We start from the raw sequence: 23,433 nt of genomic DNA, 5'->3' as shown, positions 1-23,433 counted from the left end.
CAGGGTTCACCAAACTTGTTCCTGGAGGGCCGGTGTCCTGCAGATTTTAGCTCCAACCCTAAACAAACACACCTGAACAAATTATTCAAGGTCTTGCTAGGTATACTTAAAAAATCCAGGCAGGACCGAGAATGGTGACCCCTGCTTTAGGGTGACATGCTGACAGACTGACTGACTTACTGACAGGTGCGCTATGCGTAAGGCCAGCAAACACGATGTACTTTCTTTTAAGATGAACACAGTTTCCATAATTATACTTTATTTATAGATAAAGGTCTGTGATTCTGCATACAAAGACTTTAAAGTTATCTAGCTGGAGTTTACTGCCATTTCACTTTACTCCAGGACGCATTAATAATCTGTATCTGTAGGTCTATTGAAGACATTCATATATATTTCTAGCAAATCTAATAAATGTTGGAGACCTACTCACTACATAAACGCACTAAATCGTACTTCAGCAGCGTTCAATTGAGCAGCGTGTTTGAGGGTGTGCAAGAAGTTTTGTGTACGAGCAGAGGAAATCGCAAAAAAGCTGCAGAGATTGGCATGCTCGTATTAACGTTACATAAATGCGATCCCGACGTGTAATACTGCACTCACCACATTTCTCCATTTGTCATTGAAATAACGCCATAGGTAATTGGTAGATTTGTGTAAAAGACCTGCCGCCACAGCTGCAAAAAATCCTAGAGGAAACACTGTTACATATTAATAACTACTCTCGCTTTAGACTTTACAATTTAGAGCTTGTTCTTCTCGGCGCAATATAGGTTTATTGCATATATGAACTAGTTTATCAAGAATAATTAAGAGCATGTTTTTCCTTTATTGCATCCTTTCCGTAAGGTGTTTAATTGACTGATTGATTGATTGATGTGGTAAAGACATATTCACTGGCAAAATCTTCCTCCCATACCAACAACAATTTACGCCTCAGTACCCAAGTAGCCTACCTAAGTTAATTTACATTTTATGTAAAAAATTATGCTAAAATATCTGTACAAACATACATGTTTATTTTTGAACATTCGTTAATGAAACAACACAGTATAGTATATAAATAATGTAGTTAAATAGTAAATAACTTTAACTAATTGAAACAGTATAATAATAATTAAACGTTACATTTTTACGAACTTTACAGCCTAAATGAAACTCTACTAATCATAAGTAATATAAATAGAAACTAATAATAAGAAGAACAAAATATTAGCCAAGTAACAAGTCAGAATGTTTAAAAAAAACAGCATAGGCTACTAACTGTCCACTTTTGTTTTCTATTCATATTTTAAATTCTTTGCAAGAAAAACTAACATGTTAACTTTGTCCGGTTAAAGCGAAGACCTAATTGGGGTTACAATGTTTCCAGCAGCACTGAATTCACGTTTAGATAGTGTGCCTGTAGCGCAAATGCACAGATACTTTTTCGCAACCGTGGCCAAGAGAGGGTATCTTGCTTCATTTTTCAGCAGCTTTCTGCGAAGCGGCGCATTTTCAACAATCAAATATGTTGCTTTATTTCTCGACAATGTCTCCCATTTATCACTTTTTTTTTGTATCTGGCCATTTTTGAAAAGGCCTGTTTTAAGACTAATTAAGGCCTTATTGCGATACTATGGTATTTAAGACTTTATAAGACTTAAAGATCTGCAGACACCCTGCATTATTATTGCAAATATTTTTTAGAGAGAAACATACTAATGTAAACAATTTGAAAGTTTGTTATATCTTACCACTTTCCAAAAATGAGTGAAATGTGATCCTCCGTTCTCTGAACTTCACTCTGACAACGTTGTTGGTTTGCATCCTAAAGGGACAAGAAAGACAATGTCAAACATAAGGGGATAACATAGCCAGAATAAGAAAAGATTCTTCATTAGTGTTCCACAAAGCATGACTTATATTTGTTTAACTGTGCTTTTATATTTTTAATTCAATTGAATACCAAAATTATATTCCATTCATTACATTATTATCTAAATATCCTGTTTTAAAAGATGCACTCATTAGAAACATATTTATTTCTGTCAAAGAGATAGATGCAGATTTAAAAATAAGAAATAAACAGAAATAAACTGAAGAAAAACTTTATTTACATGATTTAACCAAAGTTACATATGGGATGTTTAAAGACTATTATGTTGCTACTCGTTTTATTTGCATTTGATAGGCACCTAGCTAAGTTAGTTTCATTGGTATAACTATCAATTAAAGTACATTCAATTTATACATTGGCAGATTTTAATTCAGGATTACTCTTAGTTGTAAAACGACCGTCATCTATTAAATTGTATAACGTTAGTCAAGTACATGTGGCACACTAGAACTAGTTTCATGTTAGTGGACAATCATTTGATAGGCACCTAACTATTTTCACGGGTATCAATTAACGTTTATAATCTATATAATAGCAGATGTTGATTCAACGTTATTTTTACTTCTAACACAAAATGTACAGATAGCTTTCATCGATTCATTTACAGCTAACGTTACCGTTAACGTAGCTCTTGAGTCAATCGCACCAGGCCCACATCATGAGCAGCTCGTCATCTAGCTGAACATTTATCGACAAGCATTGGATAGGCACCTAACTACTTTTACTGTTAGCAAATAAAGTTCGTAATCGATAGAACATATATTTTATCGTTCTAATTAGGTCGCAAGTTCCTTGCAAACATCTGATCGTCCGATGACTGCTGAAAAGACGTCCCTCGACGTTCCGTCGTGGTTAAAAAGTATATCCAAAACGGAATATATATATAAAATTTAAGTGAATATTATGAAATTGTAACCTTGCTTACTTTATATCCAGCAGAAGTGAATCTTTCCTTCGAAACGATCGTTGAAAGTGACGAACTAATGGCGGAAGAGGACTGGAAACCCAAGATGCAGAACAGTTAAAGGTCTGAAACGTCTTTTCAAAAGATGCGGTCTCCAAGCACCAATCACAGCGCACGCGCACGTCCAATTAGGGCAGGGCGAGCTGGAAACGAAGAGAACTGGACGGGAGAGACACACACACACATACACACACACACACACACACACACACAGCGGCACAGAAATAACCCACCATCACTGTATGTTTGTGGATGCATTATGGTCAGATGTTTATGACTGGCTTTACCCAAAGATTCCACGCCTAAGGATTTTTAATGTGAATGACATAATTTATGGACTTGCAATGGACAGTAAAGAAGATGCCTTCCTAATCAACAACATCCTTAAGCTTGGAAAATTTTACATACATAAATCAAAATATTTCAAGGTTAAACCATTTTTTGTGCTTTTTATAATGAGATTATTTTATATATAAAATTCCTTAAGATAATGAAAACAAAAAGTGCAATTAGTCTTTTATCTTTGATAGAAAGACACCCAAGCTTCCTAATATGCAAGTGACGTCATTATCAATCGACACCTGCAACTGTCATTTCACTTGAAATCAACACAAATAAACCAAAAGTAAGTTTCCAGTTCGTTTGTGTTGACAGTGACAGCCTCAAATAATTCTAAGTACTTAAGTTGTACACCATGACAGATATATATGCATCATATGATTATAATGCTTTAATGTAAATTTGCCAAAGCAGGCTACTATTAACATTTATACCAGCAAAGCTTATTATTTATTTATATGAACTCTCAGGTCTAAATAGGCACACAAAGTATTCTTCCACAGTTTTGAACAAAAAACACCAGACAAATTCTAATTTAAGTTTTTATTTTAAACATTTCAATGAGTTGTAGTATTAAAACTAACGGATACACATTATGGATTTACAGCAATTATTCTTGAACGACTTGGGAAACTATTCTTTATTCAGCAGGTCCTAGGACGATTGCAAACAAGAAGTCAGATGTCGATGCAAGTGACGTGGCAGGAGAGTGCAGGACTCGTTTGCATGAAAGTTCTTAAAGGGGTGGTCCACTTCGATATCATATTTTAAACTTTAGTTGATGTGTAATGTAGCTGTGTGAACATAAACGACATCTCTAATTGTAAGACGCACAAGGTTCAACGCAAAAGGAGACTTTAGTTTTTACAGAGTTAGCTTAGCAAAACCTACAATGAACAATTTTTGGGGACTACAAAAAATACTTCCGGGCCTGTGAGATCACAATCGTACTTTTACCGCGCACACACACTGCGCAGCTAAGGGGTGTGGCCATTGGCGCAGTAATGTTACAGCAGAGAAAGCTAAAATGCCGTCCAAACGCTGGTATTTCCACAGAGCTTCTTCTGTTTCTGTATTTGGGCCAGGGCCGGAGTGGGACTCCTTTTCAGCCCTGGAGTTTCAAGCCTTAGACCGGCCCACCTCAGTTCACGACTGACTATATTGAAATAAGGTCATTTCCCATTCAGTTTCTAATGACACTATCACGTCTTTTTTTGAGAAAACAGCTGCTTTTAAACTTCATATGTTCAACTACCCTAACAGTATTAAATGTCTTAACAATAAAAATGAAAAAAAAAAAAAAAAGACTCAGACGAGGATCAAACCCAGGTTGCTGGCGTCGAAACCTAACGTGCTAACCACTCAACCACAACAATTGTGAAATTATTCTTTTGCAGGCTGCATCTTCATCACGAGGCTGCGAGAAAATAGATAAAAAGAGCAGAGCTGCGGTAAGAAGACTGTGGTCAAGTAAATAAATACATTAATTTAAAATGTGTGACTGCTGAGAGCAACAGATTCTGGAGCTAACGTTAGTGACACCGGCCCTCGCGGCCAAAAAAACGGACCGGCCCACCGGGAACTCTCCCGGTCCTCCCGATTAGCCAATCCGGGCCTGATTTGGGCTTCCAAATGACACGACACAAAGACAGAAGTGCTTATAGTTCAATATTAATTATGTTCCAGAGAATTATAAAATACGTAGCAAGCATGATTTGACAAAACACAGCTTCCAGAATCTCTCCCAGTTTAGTGCTGGATTCGGTTAAAATCTCCTCAAAGGAGCAGCTCCAACAAGCAGAAGCTGTAGCCTTTGAGGTTTTATTTATAAAATTAATCATGACATGTACAGTGTCTAGCCTTAACCAGCATGTGCAGCATCTCTCTATAGGCAGGTTTTCTGTGTGTTCTACATCTCAGATGATAAACTCGCAAAAGATATGTAGATGATTCATATTACTTACACATGCATATTCTGAATATATGTGAAAGACGTCATGTAACATGTTGAGTTAAAAAAATACAGAAGAGCTCGCCTAACTCGTGTAGCAGCAGAAATATTAAAAAAGGCTAACACAGGTCGCATCTCACATCTTGTGCTTTATTCTTCTGTCAACAGTTTCACTGTATAGGACAGAAAATAACTTAATCCGAGCATCAGAGAAAAATACGAATAAACATCTGCACATGCGCTTCTGGTGTTGCACGCATCTACAGACAGTTCACACGCATACACACACACACACACACGCACACACATACACACACACACACACACAAGGGTGATCTCTCTTAAAGGAGCCTCACCCCATTTTCACTCTTCACAGACACTTTTCAGATTTTATTTTAGAGAGCGGGCAGGAGGTTGACTGACTGTTTACACAGCACAAAAGGGCATGCTTGTACGGGCGTGAAGTGGAACCAATCCGCAAATCGAAGCACATTATGACAGATGACCAATCAGAGCCTCTTGAAGGCGAGCCTTTCAGAGGAACTAGGAAATATGACATCGTTTTCATGTTAGCTGAGAAGCTGTATATAATCAAAGTGAGATTTATGAAAAAATAGCATGATTTCCTTCAAGTGAAACATGAGCACACATTGCTTTGCATCTTATTAACTCAACCAAGCCTAAAAATACATTCTGGACCACCCCTTTAAGCAACAAATCCCTCAGTTTAAGGTTAAGGGTACCCTAAGTAAAAGTTGGTTTGCAAGGAGAATAAAGAAAAAATATTGACTTAAGGAATTTAAGGCTGCTATTAAATATTTTCCCTTAGTCCTTAGTAACCATTTCCTCTAAAAACATTTAAGGGACCTAATCAGCTCACTTGAACAAATGACACTCAAAATGCAAGCATTCTCACCCCCAAAAAATGTTTTAATTAAAAGACTCACATGACTGTAAATAAATAATTGAATAAAACAATTGAATAAATAAACTAATACGCACGTGTTGATAATTTAGCACGTCTGCGCAGTAGTGCATCCATATGAAATCGCAGTTTCAGTGCAGCTTCAAAAGTCTCTACATGATCTCAACCCAGTTTAATAGGTCCTCCAAACATGATGTTGAGATTGACTCGATAAAGAAACGTCTCGACTTGCTTAACGGAAAGAAATCGGCACAGATGATGTGCACCATTACTGCAGAACTGTTTTAAGGCAAGTATTTGTGGTTTGTTACGAACTGTTTACATAACTATTGCAACTGCTGCGCCTGTCGCGGTTGCCTGAGCGTGCAAGCTTCAAGGTGCAAATGCAAATCTGCAGCCAGACTTTATTGGGTTTTGTTGGTGATGCTGATTGTCAACTTTCTCTATTAACGCTGATACTGAGTTCAATTGTGGTGTGCACATAATGATGTGACATCAGCAACCAATCATATGCCTTAAAATTCTGTGTGAATGAGTGTGTATGTATGGGTGTTTCCCAGTACTGGGTTGCAGCTGGGAGGGCTGCATAAAACATATAATGGATAAGTTGGCAGTTCATTCTGTTGTGGCAACCCCTGATGAATAAAGGGACTGTGCCGAAGAAAAATGAATGAAAATGAAAAGGGCTTTCTGCAACACTATATTTGAAGGTGTTCATAAGACTCTCATAAATGAAAGATATTTTCTGCATGCTTATGACAAATGTGAATAAATGTCATTAGCTCAGCTGTCGATTTAAATGAGAAGGTGACTGAGTCAGAGATGTTTTTGTTATGATATCTTGACTTAATACATTACAAGCTGTCTTCGTCTTTGGCATGACAACTTGACATTACCAAGACACCATAATCTTTCATAAACAACATGATTGTTCTCTCATCCCCTCTTTACATTTTGTATATAATCGGTGTCAAAGAAAACATTCTGTCAACACCGTTATTGTGACTTTGCTACAGTACATGACAATGAATCTGGTCACAGTCCTGTTATGGAGGAATTTGTTTCCTGGGGTCTGTTCTTCATACCTTGCTTAAATGATCTAAGATGATTTAAGAGATCCTGGATCTTTCAATTTTGATAACTAATCCCTGGCTAATTTGGTTCTTTAAACAAGTTCACGAATGAGTTTAAAATGTCTGGATGAACTGATCTAAGAGCACTGCATGTGTTGTGAGGGACAGATTTATCGATCCTCAAATCATGATCAGCAATGCAACAATTGACTGACGGCATATCTGATTAATATTCAATTATCCATGTTTTAAAGTTTTAAAAAATGTGCAAAATTACATAAAATTTGTATTAAATGTTTTGTTAAATATGATACGCAATAACTTTTCACCTTTGCTGTGGGCTGCATGCTTTACAGTTTTATGTGTCAAGAGTATTTAGCAATTTATTTACCTAATTTATTTTACTATTTTCCCAAGTATATATAACTACTACTGTAAGAAAATGTAATAATTCGGTACTTACTTTTTGTATCTCCTTTGCTTGAACTGACCTGATTTAATCTTATATGAAATGAACCTGCTCCCTAGCAGGTTTGAGCTACCAGAACTGTTGCTATGACAACAACTCTCAGATCAGTTTTGAAGAACGAAATGATCCTGGATCATGTCGAATCGTCAATAACAAAATCAAGCTAATTGAGTAATCCAAGTACAGAGAACAGACCTCTGGGGACCGTTCTTCATAACTCGCTTAAATGATTTTGCAGATCCTGGATCTGTTCATATATATAACTGATCCCTGGCTAATTTGGTTCTTCAAACAAGTTCGCGAATCAAATTAAAATGTCTGGATAAACTGATCTGAGATCGCTGAATGTGTTGTGATGGACAGATCTATCGATCCTCAAAATCACGATCAGCAATGTAAGGATTGGCTAACGGCACAGCAGCGTAATGACATTATCTGATAAATATTAAATTATCCATGTGAGCAAAATTACATCAAAGTAGCAGTAAATGGTTTGTTAAATATGACACACAACTTCCCACGTTTGTTGTGAGCTGCAGGCTTTACACTTCCATGTGTCAAGAGTATTCATTATGTATTTCAATGCATATCAATGTATTTAGTTCTACATTTAAAGAAGATTTATTTTATTATAGTAACCTAGGCCTACTTAAGTGGTTTTTTTTATCGGCGTAAGGAATAACTGTACAAATTGATTTTGTATCAAAAAAGCATTTTGATATCAGTAAAGGTGTCAATCACAGTATTAGTGATCAAAACACGTGCTTGATTGTCTAAATTATTATCCTCTTTTTTCAAAGTCGAATATTGTGCATGTACGCGTTTGCTTCTAAAAAGATCATATCAATAAATGTTCTCTTTGAACCGCCAGACTTTTACTTTTATTTTGGAGTGCAGATTGTATGTTTTATTATATATTTTTTAACTTCATACATATATATATATATATATATATAGTCAGTAGTCAATAGCAGTGTAAACTTATTGTCCTCTCAAATAACTACAAATACAGCCAATAATAGCTGTACCCCTGGCAACAAAAGTGAGTACACCCCTAAGTGAAAAGTTCAAAATTGAGCAAAATTAGTCATTTTTCTTTCCCTGTGTCATGTAACTCATAAGTGTTACACTGTCTCGGGTATCCACAGATAGCTGGTGAGTTAAATTTGGTATAAAATCTATTCTACTTTCTCAAGCAGGCCCCTGAAAATTCAACATTGCACCTCATGGCAAACAACTCTCAGAAGACCTGAAAAACGAATTGTTGCCTTACATAAAGATGGCCTAAGCTATGAGAAGATAGCCAACACTCTGAAACTGTGCTGCAGCACAGTGGCCATGACCATCCAGCGCTTTAAGAGGACAGGTTCTACTCAGAACAGGCCTCGCCATGGTCGGCCAAAGAAGCTGAGTGCACGTTCTCATAATCACATCCAAAGATTGTCTTCTTTCTGCAGACATGCAAACTAAGGACCAGGATTACTGGAACCATGTCCTATGGTCTAACACCAAAGTAAACCCATTTGGTTCAGATGATGTCAAGTGTGTTTGGCAGCAACAGGTCAAAGGTACACTTGTGTCTTGCCTACCATTAAACATGGTGGTGGGAGTGTCATGTTCTGGGGCTGCGTGAGTGCTGCTGGCATTGAGGAGCTACATTTCATTGAGGGTAACACGAATTTTAACATGTACTGTGACATACTGAAGCAGTTCTCTCAGGAAACTGGACTGCAGAGCAGTGTTCCAGCATCATAATAATCCCAAACACACCTCCAGGATGACCACTGGCTTGCTAAAGAGGGTGAGGGTAAAGGTGATGGACTGGCCAAGCATGTCTCCAGCCATAAAACCCATAGAACAACTCTGGGGCATCCTGAAAAGAAAGGTGGAGGAGGACAAGGTGTCAAATGTCCACCACCTCCATGATGTTGGGATGGAGGAGTGGAAGAGAATTTCAGTGGCAACCTTTTAAGCTCTGGTCAACTCCATGCCCAAGAGAATTAAAACCATGCTGGAAAATAATGGTGGACACACAAAATATTGACATTTTACATTTTCACTTAGGGGTGTACTCACTTTTGTTGTCAGGAGTTCAACTATTATTGGCTGTATTTGTAGTTATTTTGAGACAATAAATTTACACTGCTATACAAAATACACTGCTATAATAAATTTACACTGACTACTTTTCATTGAGTCAAAGAGTCATTTCTGCAGTGTTGTCCTATGAAAAGAAAAGTTAAGTACACTTGGGAAAATAGTATATATATATATATATATATATATATATATATATATATATATATATATATATATATATATATATATATATATATATATATATATATATATATATAAATATATATATATATATATAAATATATATATATATATATGGCATGTGCGGAGCAGCCGGTATTTGTATTTGTATTTGTTGAGGGGGGAAAAATATTTGTATTTGTATTCGAGTAATATTCAAAATGGCGCAAATATATATATATATATATATATATATATATATATATATATATATATATATATATATATATTTTTTTTTTTTTTTTATTACACTTCTAATTTACGTTATAGTGAAAGTATTGTTTAATTATACCCATTATATAAATTAAAGATATACAATATTGGTTGTTGTTTTTGAACATGTGACAAGAAATGTCATTGAAAAGAAAATAACATAGAAGCCATTATCTCATCCATGGTTAAACCAACAACTAATAAAATACCATTGTGAATATTATGAACCCCACCACCACCGTTCTTGTTGAAGGAAACTGAATAGACAGAATAAAAACAAATAATACTTTAAAAAACTGTACTTCTTCTAAAAGAACTTCTTTCCAATGCAAAGAATTCCAAAAACTAAAATTAGCTAAATAAATCTAAATAAAACCCTGCCTGGGAGATCTGGCAGAGCAAAAGTATTCTATATAATACTAAAAGATACAGCCCTGATATTGTCATCTGCCTGCCACAAAACAGACACATTTTTTTTTTTTTTTATGTTTGAAACTGACTTGGTGGGGCAGAATGTGGCTGTGTTGATGGTTTGGTGCTTGTGGAGGATTTAGCAGAACATAGCTGTGCTGATGAGGGGATTTCCCCCACAGTCCAAACACATGCAATACAGGTGAATTGGGTAAGCTAAATTGTCCCTATTGTATGTGTGTGAAAGAGAGTGTATGGATGTTTCCCAGTGCTGGGTAGCAGCTGGAAGGGCAGCCACTGTGTAAAACATATGCTGGATAAATTGGTGGTTCATTCCACTGTGGCAACCCCAGATTGATAAAGGGACTTAGCCGAAAAGAAATGAATGAATATGCATAGAAGATGTTGACAGATGTTTAATATCTCTGCCTCTGCGGATTTCACTTTTGCACACATTATACAGTATCACTTTGTTTTATCTGCAGCATCACTGACTGTAAAATTCTTCCACAGAAAACATGAAGTTTTTTTTTTTTTTTTTTGACTGGTGGAGGACCAAGAAATGGCTCAGCTGCAGTCTCACTCTTTTTCTGGGTGCCCAAATGTGTTTGAGGAGTTTCAAGTTAATAAAAAGTGACGGGAAGCTATGCTAAGGTTAACTAACGTTAGCCTATAGCATATATCTTGCTGTCTGCAAAAGACGTACCATATAACTCCCATAAGTGCATACTATTCGACACAACTGCACAAGCATCGTTTTAACCTTTATAAACGAACGTTAACGTTACTCTGTCAACAGTCTATTGTCTAAATTACTGCGCTAACAGAGCTAACGTTGCGTAAACAGAGAGCACCCGATTGCAAATGTCAAAAATGCAGCGTAATGGAATATCCCGATCAAACTACGCTTCAAGTTTATAAACTGCATCTGGAACCCAATTAAGCTACAAAAATTAATTTAACAAAAATAGTGATGCAGTGAAGTATTTTTTTAGCTCAGCCGAGCCTTCTGTCTGTTGCTGTGGAGAAGCGCCCTCCGACTTCTGACTGAGCGAGTCTCTTTCTCTCTCTCTCTCTCTCTCTCTCACTCTCTCACTCACTCACTCTCACTCACTCTCACTCACTCACTCACTCACTCACTCACTCACGCGGGCATGCACTGTGGTCTCATGAGGAAATGCTGCTTTTTGATACAATGTTTTTCTTGCTCCCGAATACAAATAATTTTTCAAGTATTTGTTCGAAATAAGTATTCGTAAAAACACGCTATTTGTGCCTTTCCGAATACCGTATTCAGGTTCGGCTCCACCCTTAATATATGTATATATATATATATATATATATATATATATATATATATATATATATATATATATATATATATATATATATATATATATATACTACTTTCCCAAGTATGCATAACTACTGTAAAAAAAATCAGCATCCTGTACTTACTTTCAGTATTATCTTTGCTTGAACTGACCCGATCTAATCTGCTTATATGAAATGAACCTGCTCCTACGGAGGCTTGAGCTACCAGAACTGTTAATATAACAACAAGCCTCAGATGAGTTTTGAAGAACGAAATGATCCTGGATCATGTCAAATTGTCAATAACCAAATCCAGCTGAGCAATCCACATACGAAAAAAGGACTTCTGGTCTGATGAATCTTGTCTGTGATCAAATTTAGTTAAAAAAAGATCACACACATAAATTTTAGAACTTATGTTATAGTGTCTGTATGGATTAATGACATTAATTGTATAAAACAAAAGTTCACTTAGATATTCAGATACTAATATGCTTGCAAAAACAATAAGCAAACTATAAGCATTTCAATAAAGTTAGAAGAGGTCAAGAAAATGTACTGAAGTGGGTCAGTTTTCTGCTGAAAATAAGGGAATGGTTCAAAAGACACTTCTAACCAAAAATTAAAACCGAAAGCATGGGAGCATTATGTTCAGAAAAATATATTCTTTGCTAATTATAGGAGCTATGACCTTGGAGGAAAACCCAACAAACACATTTACGTTGTAGCGATGTCTGCACAACGTTGTATTTTTTCAAAGGCAACGTTGCCGCTTATGTGCTTGCTACATTGTCACAACGGAGAAATGTAAGACATGAGAAGGCTGTAGCAACGTTCAGCAACCGCGAGACGGCGTTCTTACTACTTGTATTAATATTTTTTGTGGCAGTTTATCAGTACTGGCTATAATACAGGATAAGCAGTAATTATTTTACAGTATTGCTTAATATTAAATATTGTTCATTTCTTTTTTCCTTTTTAATTTAACAACTGCATGTGTAAACTTTGTAGTATAAAAATGCCACACAATTGAATATAATCAAACTTTTTATTATATATTTCACAACATTTAATACATTCAGTTCACATCTAATCCAAGCAAACAGTATAAAATAAAGTTTAGTAAAAAGTAATAAAAAATAAAAGTTTTATTCTCTCTCTCTCTCTCTCTCTCTCTCTCTCTCTCTCTATCTCAGTCTCAGTCTATATATTTATTTTTATATATATATATATATATATATATATATATATATATATATATATATATATATATATATATATATATATATATATATATATAAATAACTAAAGGGTAAACAAACAATAAAAATAAACAAGAAATCATTAAAATGTAAATAAATAAATATATAAATTATAATGCTGACACTGGGCAGTGAAACTCTGGATGGAGAATACAGCTGACCGGGGAGCGCAGCTGAAGACCAGGCGTAATTGTTGGTATAGAGAAAGCAGTCAGAGGAAGAAACGAATCCAACTGAGAATCTAGCTTCAGAGATGGATCCACAGCAGACACAAGTCAAAATAGGCAGTAAACAAGAGAGGACAGATAAGAGCTTCACACAACAGGACTACACAGGAAGTGACTACTGACTAGCAAGTTTATATTGAAGCTTCAGACATTTATTGTAATTTCATTACATATAAAATCTCCAGTAATTATGTAGCCTACTTTATTTTAATTTTTAAAATAATATATCATATACTAAAATTACATACAATTAAATAAATTTAGAGATACAGGGAAAGCAGGTGTGAGTTAACAGAAGTAAGAGTTAGTCTCCTGTAGTTGTGGCGTTGCTCGCTATAAAATGGAATGTTAAACTTAGTGTCATTTCAATAACAGCTGTACAAAATAAGAAAGTTTTTTTTTTTTTTCATTATCAGCATGATCTATTTTGCACATCATAGACATACTGTGTTTTAGGTAACATAACTGCATTTAATATGATAGTAAATATAGTAGAGTGGTATACTCTTTACCTCATTAAATTCTTCTTTCCATAGATCAGGAATTACAGCAACACTTATCTGAGGTGAATTCAACAACTGTAAACATTCTGAAAGACATGTTACATAAATAATTGGAAAACAACAGTGAGTTGTTAAACAATAGAGTTTTATGCAACTTACGCATAATTAAAATCCAGAAATTATCAATAGAAGATTACCTCCATGTGAAAATAGCCTGTTGAGCAAAGAAAAAAAAAGTGGATATTAAATTCAAACATCAAAAGACCAATCAAAGTAGCAATTTAGACTAGCAGATCTTTTTATTGATATCAATATTAACTAGGCAATTTAACATCGATTTATATACTTTAACTTATGGGGATCACCCAAAACTGACAACTCTGTCAGTTACCCTCATCCTTTACTTGTTCCAAACATATTTAGCTTTTTTCTGCTGAACAATAAAAATGATATATTAAATAAGCTAGAAAATGTAACTATTGACTTCCGTTGTGTTTTTCCTACTATGAAAGCAGATGCTAACAGACTTCAGATTATTTATTTAAAAGACTGTCTTTAGTGGGGCGAGGCAGTGGCGCAGAAGGTAGTGCTGTCGCCTCACAGCAAGAAGGTCGCTGGTTCAAACCTCGGCTCAGTTGGCGTTTCTGTGTGGAGTTTGTATGTTCTCCCTGCCTTCGTGTGGGTTTCCCCCGGGTGCTCCGGTTTCCCACACAGTCCAAAGACATGCGGTACAGGTGAATTGGGTAGGCTAAATTGTCCGTAGTGTATGAGTGTGTGTGTGAATGTGTGTGTGGATGTTTCCCAGAGATGGGAGTTGCGGCTGGAAGGGCATCCGCTGCGTAAAAACTTGCTGGATAAGTTGGTGGTTCATTCCACTGTGGCGACCCTGGATTAATAAAGGGACTAATCCGACAAGAAAATTAATGAATGAATGACTGTCTTTAGTGTTCAACAGAATAAAGAAACTTAAAGGTTTGTAATCACTTATTATTTAACGGGTAATTAATTTGTGAGTACATTTTCATTTTTGAATGAACTGTTCCTTTAAGGGGACGCAATATGCACAGAGGGTTTTTGTATTAAAATAAATTTGTGTGTTTTGTAAAAAGTGGGTCGGCTGGGATTGTGTGAAGTATCCATAACTGACTGATCACGATCGTATGGTGAGTGCAATATGAAAAAAAGCTGAACTTCAAAAACATTATTGTCCATTTGAGTGAAGACAAGGGGCAGGAAAATTATCAGGAAATTTTTTATCGAGAGTTTTAACTATGTCTTTAATGTTGTCGCCGTCCGTGAACGGAGTGCTGAAATATTACTTGCTTGTGATAACTTCATTACGGCTTTTTTGTGAGTGTAATGTTGGAACAGATTGTTGTCGAAATAGTGAGTTTGTTTGAATATTCACAATTTACCTATCTTAAGATGAAATAAAGCAATACTTACGTCTCCTCGGTGGTTGATGAATGAGACGACAACTTTTTGAAATTTAAACTGATTTAATTTAAACTGATTTACTGTCACCAGTAAATGTTGTATAGTGGTTGTCCACGCCACCTAAGCACAACCTAAAGCATGCGGCCCTCATGATGTGTAAATGGCAACATTATGACATCGTTGTGACAACCTTTAGCAACAACGTAGAATACTCAACATTTTTGCTAGGTTAGTACAACGTTGTAGGAAGGTTGCTACATTGAGGCAATGTTGTGTGTTTGTTGGGTAGGACCTTCAAAGAAAATGTGATGTCATTTTGTGTCATTGTCATGCTTCAGGAGCTTCTCTTACAGTTGACATTGAATCTAAATTACTCTTCTTGTTTTTTTATGAATATAGTTCCGCTTGTTACAAACGATGCACTTCATTATTTTAAAATGTAATGTAATGTAATGTAATGTAATGCAATGTAATGTGTATTTATATAGTGCATTTATCGTGTATGGCCATACACGCAAAGCGCTTCACAATCATGAGGGGGTTTCTCCACACTCCCACCAGTGTGCAGCATCCACTTGAATGATGTGATGGCAGCCACAGTACAATGGCGCCAGTGCACTCACCATACACCAGCTACAGGTGGAGGGGAGAGACGGTGATAAAGCCAGTTCAGTAGATGAGAATGATTGGGAGGCCATGTAAGGGCATTTGGCCATGAAACCAGGGTTACACCCAAAATGACTATTCTTCACTTCTGATCACAGAAGGCCTTTAGGGCGGGTCTATCAGGATGTGCCTCATTTCTGCTCTGCTTTCATCCATTCACCAATCTTCCTTTGTTTTGTTAGCAACACACTTCCAACATCTTCCAACTATACAATCAATCATCGGACAAAATCAGACAAAATGCATCACCCAAATATCAGAAATTGTTTGAATTGGATGTTTGTATTGATAGCAAAAATAAGGATTAATAAGGATGAAAATACAATTCTATTGCGTGCCGACCAAAAAAATTAAATCCAAAAACTAATTTGTCAAGCAGTCTGGTGAAAGCATTGGGGAAGCTCAACCCAGCCTACCAGGTCTTTAAGTGTGAGATGAGCACTATTGATAGCTTTCATGTGACATTAGTGGATTGTCCACCTGGTTCTGGCTGAAAAGTAATGACAATTATTTGTATTATTTAATAAATTACACATGCATTCTAAAGTACTAGACCTTTATTGTATGCTGTGTAGGGTCCAGCCAGTTGGTCCAATGACGGTATCCACTGGTGGATGAAGGTTCACTGCATGTTCGGTCTTTCCAGTGCACAATGTTGATTTATATTAAACTTAGCTCATATCTGACTCCAATTTTAGTATGAGGTGGTTTAGAATATTAATATATTTATCCTCGTTTTATCTGACTCCAGTTATAAAACATTGAGAAGGTTATTTTGTTTCCGTTCACATTAATTTAGATTATGATTGAATATTCTCTCGATTTGTTATTATACCTTATTCTCATTTACTCAGATTCCTATAGCATCCCGAGTCTTGCACCGGCCGGGTATACAATCTCTTAATACAAGCTTGTCAGTCTTGGTCATTAAACAGAGGCGATTAACCACTCTCCTAAAAAGGCAGAACTCTACATTACTCAATTTAGGAGATTTTTATGTGGTCCCCATAGATCTGTTATCTACTTAATCAAGACAAAGTATTTTAATAATAATCGCACAGGATTATAAGTTTGTAGATGAAGGCCAAAATATCCACACTTAAATTAGTTTCAACAATATTTTGTTGCTCTAAATAGAAAACCCATAGTTGGCCTTTTGCAGTCTAAGTATACTTGAAATAATGCCAATTTGTTAGTCGGATCTCAAACAACATTGTATAGCGTGCCACACTGCTCTGTCTAACATGTTTTAGTCCGTTACTAACCTGTACAGTGGCTTGTAGTGCTATGGACAACAACATTTATCAGTGATAATAACACGAGGTTTGAATAATTCAAAACATAATTTATTAGTCAGGTAAATGTATTATGCCAATTCAATCAGTCAATTCATAAATGATCAATACAAAACATCAAATTATCAAAGACAAATCCAAGATGAAAAAGATGCATTCCTGACTTCAAAAATATACACAACATGGAGCAAGCCATGTTATGGGCTGATCTGGTTAGGCAGAATCGCCCTGAGCCTTTCTCAAACCTTACCTTAAATAATCCAAGAATTCCCTCAAGGAAGGGGGTGTGTGTATAACAAAAGGCATTCACACTTAGTGGAAAAGTCACACCCTTCACAGTGGTTCAAAAGATGCCTGAAGTTATATATTTATTGTTTTGATTATGTCTATTTCTGAGAGAGTGAGACCATTGTACCAATCGCACTGAGACATTTCAAATGATATCAAACATGATAGTTAAAGTCAGTTTGGTTAATCTAGAACATTCAAACATTGAAATGACCATATATGTGAGATGGGGTGGATGAAGCCGAGCTTCAGCAGACTCAGATGCATGCAGCAGGAACTGTTTTTTCCCGCATTCCCACCTGCTGGGTTGTGAAGTCACCAGTCTCTGTTTTCAGCTCATGTTTTAAATTGTCAAAGATATCAAAATATTTGTAATATTTCAACTCTTACAGCTGCTTTAGTACCAAATCATAATTACAATCACCTGCTGATATCACCTGTTTTCCATCCCATCATTATTTAACCAGTTTACCTGATTACTAGCCCTAAACTGCTGTATTTGCACATATATGTACAAATTTTTAATTATTAGCCCCCCTTTAATTTTTTTTTTCTTTTTAAAATATTTCCCAAATGATGTTTAACAGGGCAAGGAAATTTTCACAGTATTTCTGATCATATTTTTATTATTTGTGTTATTTCGGCTAGAACAGGAGCAGTTTTTAATTAAAAAAAAAAACATTTTAGGGACAAAATTATTAGCCCCTTTAAGCTATATTTTTTTGATAGTCTTCAGAACAAACCATCGTTAAAGCTTGCCTAGTTAACCTAATTAACCCAGTTAAGCCTTTAAATGTCACTTTAAGCTGTATAGAAGTGTCTTGAAAAATATCTAGTCAAATATTATTTACTTTCATCACGGCAAAGATCAAATAAATCAGAAATGAGTTATTAAAACTATTATGTTTAGAAATGTGTTGAAAAATCTTTTCTCCGTTAAACAGAAATTGGGGCAAAAATAAACAGGGGGGCTAATAACTCTGACTTCAATTGTATATAATATGAACTTGCATTTCATGTAATTTTTATATATTGCAATAAATCTGATTTTTATGTGAGTTTCTCTTGACCTCGAAGAAAGTATATTCTGTATGGAAAATATATACGCAATAAAGAACACAAGCTGCATCTTTTATATGGATCCATCCTATTTATGTTGGAGCAGAGCCAGAGCAGAATGAGGAGTCAGAACATTGGGCCAAAATGACATTGAGACAAGATGAGGCAGGTATGGATATCTAAGATCATAATTTAGCATTCCATTGATATGAAAACTGGTTGCATGTTGCATATGTCAGATTTATTGCATGATGTGAGCACAGAAATGCTGCAGCTATCAAACAATATTTACTTATTCAACTGAGTCAAGAGATAGATCAAATTAACCAAATAATAAAATGTCTCCAAAGAAATGCCATACTCATTTATTGAAATATTTTAGTATCGTAAATTTTAGAAAACTATTAAAATACAGTAGCTTACTTTGATGCATGATGTGTTACAAAATTACTGATTTAAACAGTTTTTTCTTAATACTTCTCAGGAAATGTCTAAAACCTGACCACTAACTGCCTCTTACTCAAAAGATATTGCTACAGCACAATGTTGATAAACTGAGGTCTGCACTCAGACACATACAACTAGCCAAACATCATGGATTACCTAAAAAAGACAGTCTCTTGCTTAAAATCCTTAGTTTATCTCTCAAAAATAAATATCTGTGTCAATGAACAGTGCCATCAGAATGATTTGTCCTTGATTCATTGTGTCATATAAGTCAGTCAAATTACTTAGTCATGTTGTCAATATAACAGTGTACTCTGGAGTTACGATCTTCTATATTTCCTTTATATTAGATGTCTCCCTGTAATGAAAAAAATTACAGAACAATAAATAAAAAGAACAATAAAAATAAAAGAACAAATATAAACAGTGCTCAGCATATTTAAGTACACCCTTCAAAAATGTATCTTATAAATTAATATTTTCTATAAGACACTAAACAATATTATATTTGTGTATATACATTAGTTTAGGCAGTACTGGAGCCAAATCTGGAGCAAATCTAACAAAATAACTTATGATAACAGCCCAAAAATACTACACAAAATATTATATTCAAGGAAATATTAAAAATTAGACTTTTTTTAATAAAAAGGAAAAATCATGAAATACTGTGTGTGTATATATATATATATATATATATATATATATATATATATATATATATATATATATATATATATATATATATATATATACAGTGGCGTAGCGGACGGGCCCGCAGGGCACGCACCGCGGGGGGGTGCCCACGTGATTAGGGGGCCCCGCGTCGTCGCGATTTTCAATAAACTGTTGGGAACAACTGTGGTCGCAACCAAAGTTCACACGTCTGTGTTCTCTGAACACCTCTCAAGCGGTGGACTACTTCATTCTGATTGCTTGCCGCCAATGTTGCCAACTTAGCGACTTTGTCACTAGATTTAGCGACTTTTCAGACCCCCCTAGCGACTTTTTTGTGTGTTATTGGAGATTTTTTTAGACTGTCATTTTTCCATACTGTAGCGTCCCTACTCTTCTCAACGCGCTGCGTGTGATGCCGCCGGCCCCTCCCCCGCCTCACAGCACTGACAGGCGGCCCAGTCAGTCCTCTACAGCAGCCTCTCCCACCTGCAGCCCGAGAGCAGATCACCCCTCTGCGTACCGACGACAAATGATTTAGCACAGGCAGTGTGAAGGTATTTCCCTTGTACAGTCAAACCGATCTACTTCTACTTTATTTTAACAATTTAATTGGACCGTTTATTCTTTTCTTGTTCACAATCACAGATATTTTAGTGACAGTTTCTGAACTTGTCTGAGTTTATTTCATATGAGAGATTACTGCACATACACTAACGTTACACATCTGTAATGATATACTGTATTCAAACAGCAATAAATTTAGTTAAATAAACATGCTTATATAAAGTGTAGTGCAATTATAAATACCCCTTTATTAACCATAGGCTGTTAAACAGAAACGGTAGAACGTGATGACGTCAGTGATATGCAAATGGCCGTATGACGTATCCCCCCCCCCCCCCCCCCACCCTCATCAGGGGGCCCCGTCAGCGATCCCTGCAGGGGGGCCTCCGCATTTTGCGCTACGCCGCTGTATATATATTCTTGAATCTGATTGGCTGATAGTAAGTAATATCAGCACCCGTAAAGCCTCTTTACCCTTTGTGTATTACTCCGCCCACATACAACCAGCAAAAAGCAGACACTACATATCTAAATTTTAAAAGATGCTTGCTCAGCTGTTTAATTGTCAGCTTATGATTTGAATCCAACGCGGAAGAAAGTAGTTCCTCATACAAAAGGGTTTTTGAGACTCTCCATTGTTGATTTTGTTTTTATATACACAATTATGCCATCAAACTGTTGTATAAATGCAATATCACACACGTAGCAGTATATCTCGCACCAACGCACGCCTCCCACCAGTGCAGATATACAGCCATATCGCACTGCTACTCGTGTGATATTGCTCATATATATTTATATATATAAATTCCTCTGGGTGCTCCGGTTTCCCCCACAGTCGGACATGCAGCACAAGATTATTGGGTAGGCTAAATTGTCCATAGTGTATCTTCACACTTAAACTGTTTATTCACTTACCAAACATTTGCATTCACACATTTACACCATAAATATGTGATATTGACATTGTTTTTTACTGTTTTTCTTGATGTGGTACAGATCAGATTTGAAATTCTCAGATCAGAATTGAAATTTGCACAGCAGTAAATTCACTTTTCAAAACAACACATACAAAACTTTTGCTCAAAATCCTTCATTCATCTCTCAAAACTAAATTTCTGTGTCAATAGATAGATCGGTGTCATCAGAATGACAAGTCCTTGTGTCATTGTGTATGAATAAGACACCCTCATGTTGTCAATATAACTGTGTACTTTGGAGGGGTGTTCTGATGTAAAATTAGTCTGATTTTTAATTATTTATTTTTGCTCTTTCTACTGTAATTTGTTGGCAGATCATGTAATTGTGATACAGAAAGGAAAAGAGAGCACTGCAAAGCACAAAGAAAAAAAAACTAAAGTGTGTGAACATAATACAATCTCCAAAATTCACCTGCGAGAAATTTACCAATTGTAGATTACAGTTTTTCTCAGTAGCTTTAGTGCATTTACAACACTATTTACATTTGCACAACAGTTAATGCATTTCTCAAAACAATTAGTACAAACTGCAAAACCTAGTTGATAGCAAGTGACACACTTTTGCTGGTTGTCAAATGGGTTTTGCAGTTTGTACTGTTTGTTGTGAGAACTGCATTAACTGTTAACAAATACGCTCAATGTTCTGTGGCCTTGGCCAAATTTCTGACACAATAACTTGGTTTTGAAGCATAAATTACATGTTTTTGGGGACTAACTACATTTCGCAGACATGCCATAAAGTTCTGAAGTTCCAGCAGTTTTGAGATTTGCCCTTACAGTTTAGAGAGAGTTAAGTCTGTTTTAAAAAATGTGTCAAAGCAATTGAGAAAAACTGTAATATCTTGTTAATAAATGTGTGTTTTTTTTTTATTAAAATTTATGACCTATATTCATTGAGAAATCTGTGGTAAATTTACAGGTATCAACAATTATGATTTATTTGATCATATTAAATATGAATTACAAAGTTTTATTTTAAAAAATACCAACATGTTAAAAATTGTATCCATTTTATCTTCACTGTTACTAGACTCAAAAAGATGGCATAAAATGTAAACAGTGGATATTTATAAAAGTGGCACATGTGCACACACTAAGCACTACTAATACCTGGTTTAAGGACTATTGTATGCCTGTAGTCGATTGGGCAGCAAACTCACTCTAGACCCAAAACATATAGGGCATATGAGATATTGCAAAGATGCAAGACACCAGACCGAACACCTCAGCACAACTAAAGGGCTTTTTTTCAGAGCAATGACGCTCATAACACCTCAGCATGCAGTGCCATAGATGAATCACCTGCCAAATCACATTGATGAAGTAATTCATGCAAAAACAAAGCCCAGACCAAGTATTCAGTGTTTTACATGTTCATGTTCAGCAGTACAACATTTCTGTGTTAAAATCTTTTTTTTGGTCTGAGATACTGAATATTTAGATTTCATTAGCTGTGAGTCAAAATCATCAAAATTAAAAGAAATAAACACTTCAAATATATACATTTCAGCATAATTAATCTATATATTATGAGTTTCAATTTTGAATAGAATTAGTGAAATTAATCAACTTTTTACATTAGAATGACATTCTAATTGATTGAGATCTACCTATACTTTGGTGAGGTTGGGATTTATTTATGCATTTATTATTATATTAAATAGTTTTATATTCATTTTAATTACAGTTAGCCACAAAAGAATATGTGTATCACATTCACAAAGATTTGCAGCTGTTATTTCATAATGTCGCTCAGGAAATGTCTGAAACTGCTTCTTACTCAACGGGATTGCTACAGCATATTGTGAAGATTTTTTGAGTCCTAGTATAATAGTGTACATTTATAATATGTACTATTTTATAATAAATCTAATATAGTGCGTTGAATTATATAACTTAAAAATAAATATAAATGGCTCTGGGCATTAAATGTGCAATGATAGAATCAATAGAAACGAACCAAGTAATTTCAGATTTTATGTTGTTAAATTTTTTTTGTGGACAAAATAACTTAAGTCTCACGTGAAGTGTCTAAAGTTTACCTATAACGTATATTTTAATAATAAAAAATGAAGCTTCCTACATATTGCAAAATGTTTTTGTCGTGTTTTGTTCCTAATCCTTGGTCATGTAAATCCCCAAATTCTATAAGAAAATACCAATAAATAAA

The 23,433-nt window shown here is 35.4% G+C and overlaps 1 long non-coding RNA gene across 7 annotated transcripts in view; it reads right to left on the bottom strand.

The window, feature by feature from the left end:
- LOC137496227 (uncharacterized) overlaps nucleotides 1-2,939 on the bottom strand; it is a 385,312-nt gene extending 382,373 nt beyond the window's left edge. For all 7 annotated transcript variants that reach the window (XR_012382738.1, XR_012382737.1, XR_012382735.1 and 4 more), the window contains exons 1-2: nucleotides 2,805-2,939; nucleotides 1,737-1,810 (exon numbers count right to left, since the gene is read on the bottom strand). This is a non-coding gene — a long non-coding RNA (uncharacterized lncRNA). The remainder of the gene's footprint in view (nucleotides 1-1,736; nucleotides 1,811-2,804) is intronic.
- Nucleotides 2,940-23,433: the final 20,494 nt, after the last annotated feature.

This window comes from Danio rerio, chromosome 7 (genome assembly GCF_049306965.1).
Source record: "Danio rerio strain Tuebingen ecotype United States chromosome 7, GRCz12tu, whole genome shotgun sequence".
NCBI lineage: Eukaryota > Metazoa > Chordata > Actinopteri > Cypriniformes > Danionidae > Danio > Danio rerio.
The sequence above is the reverse complement of the archived record's forward strand: the minus strand, read 5'-3'. Positions and strand labels throughout refer to the sequence as shown.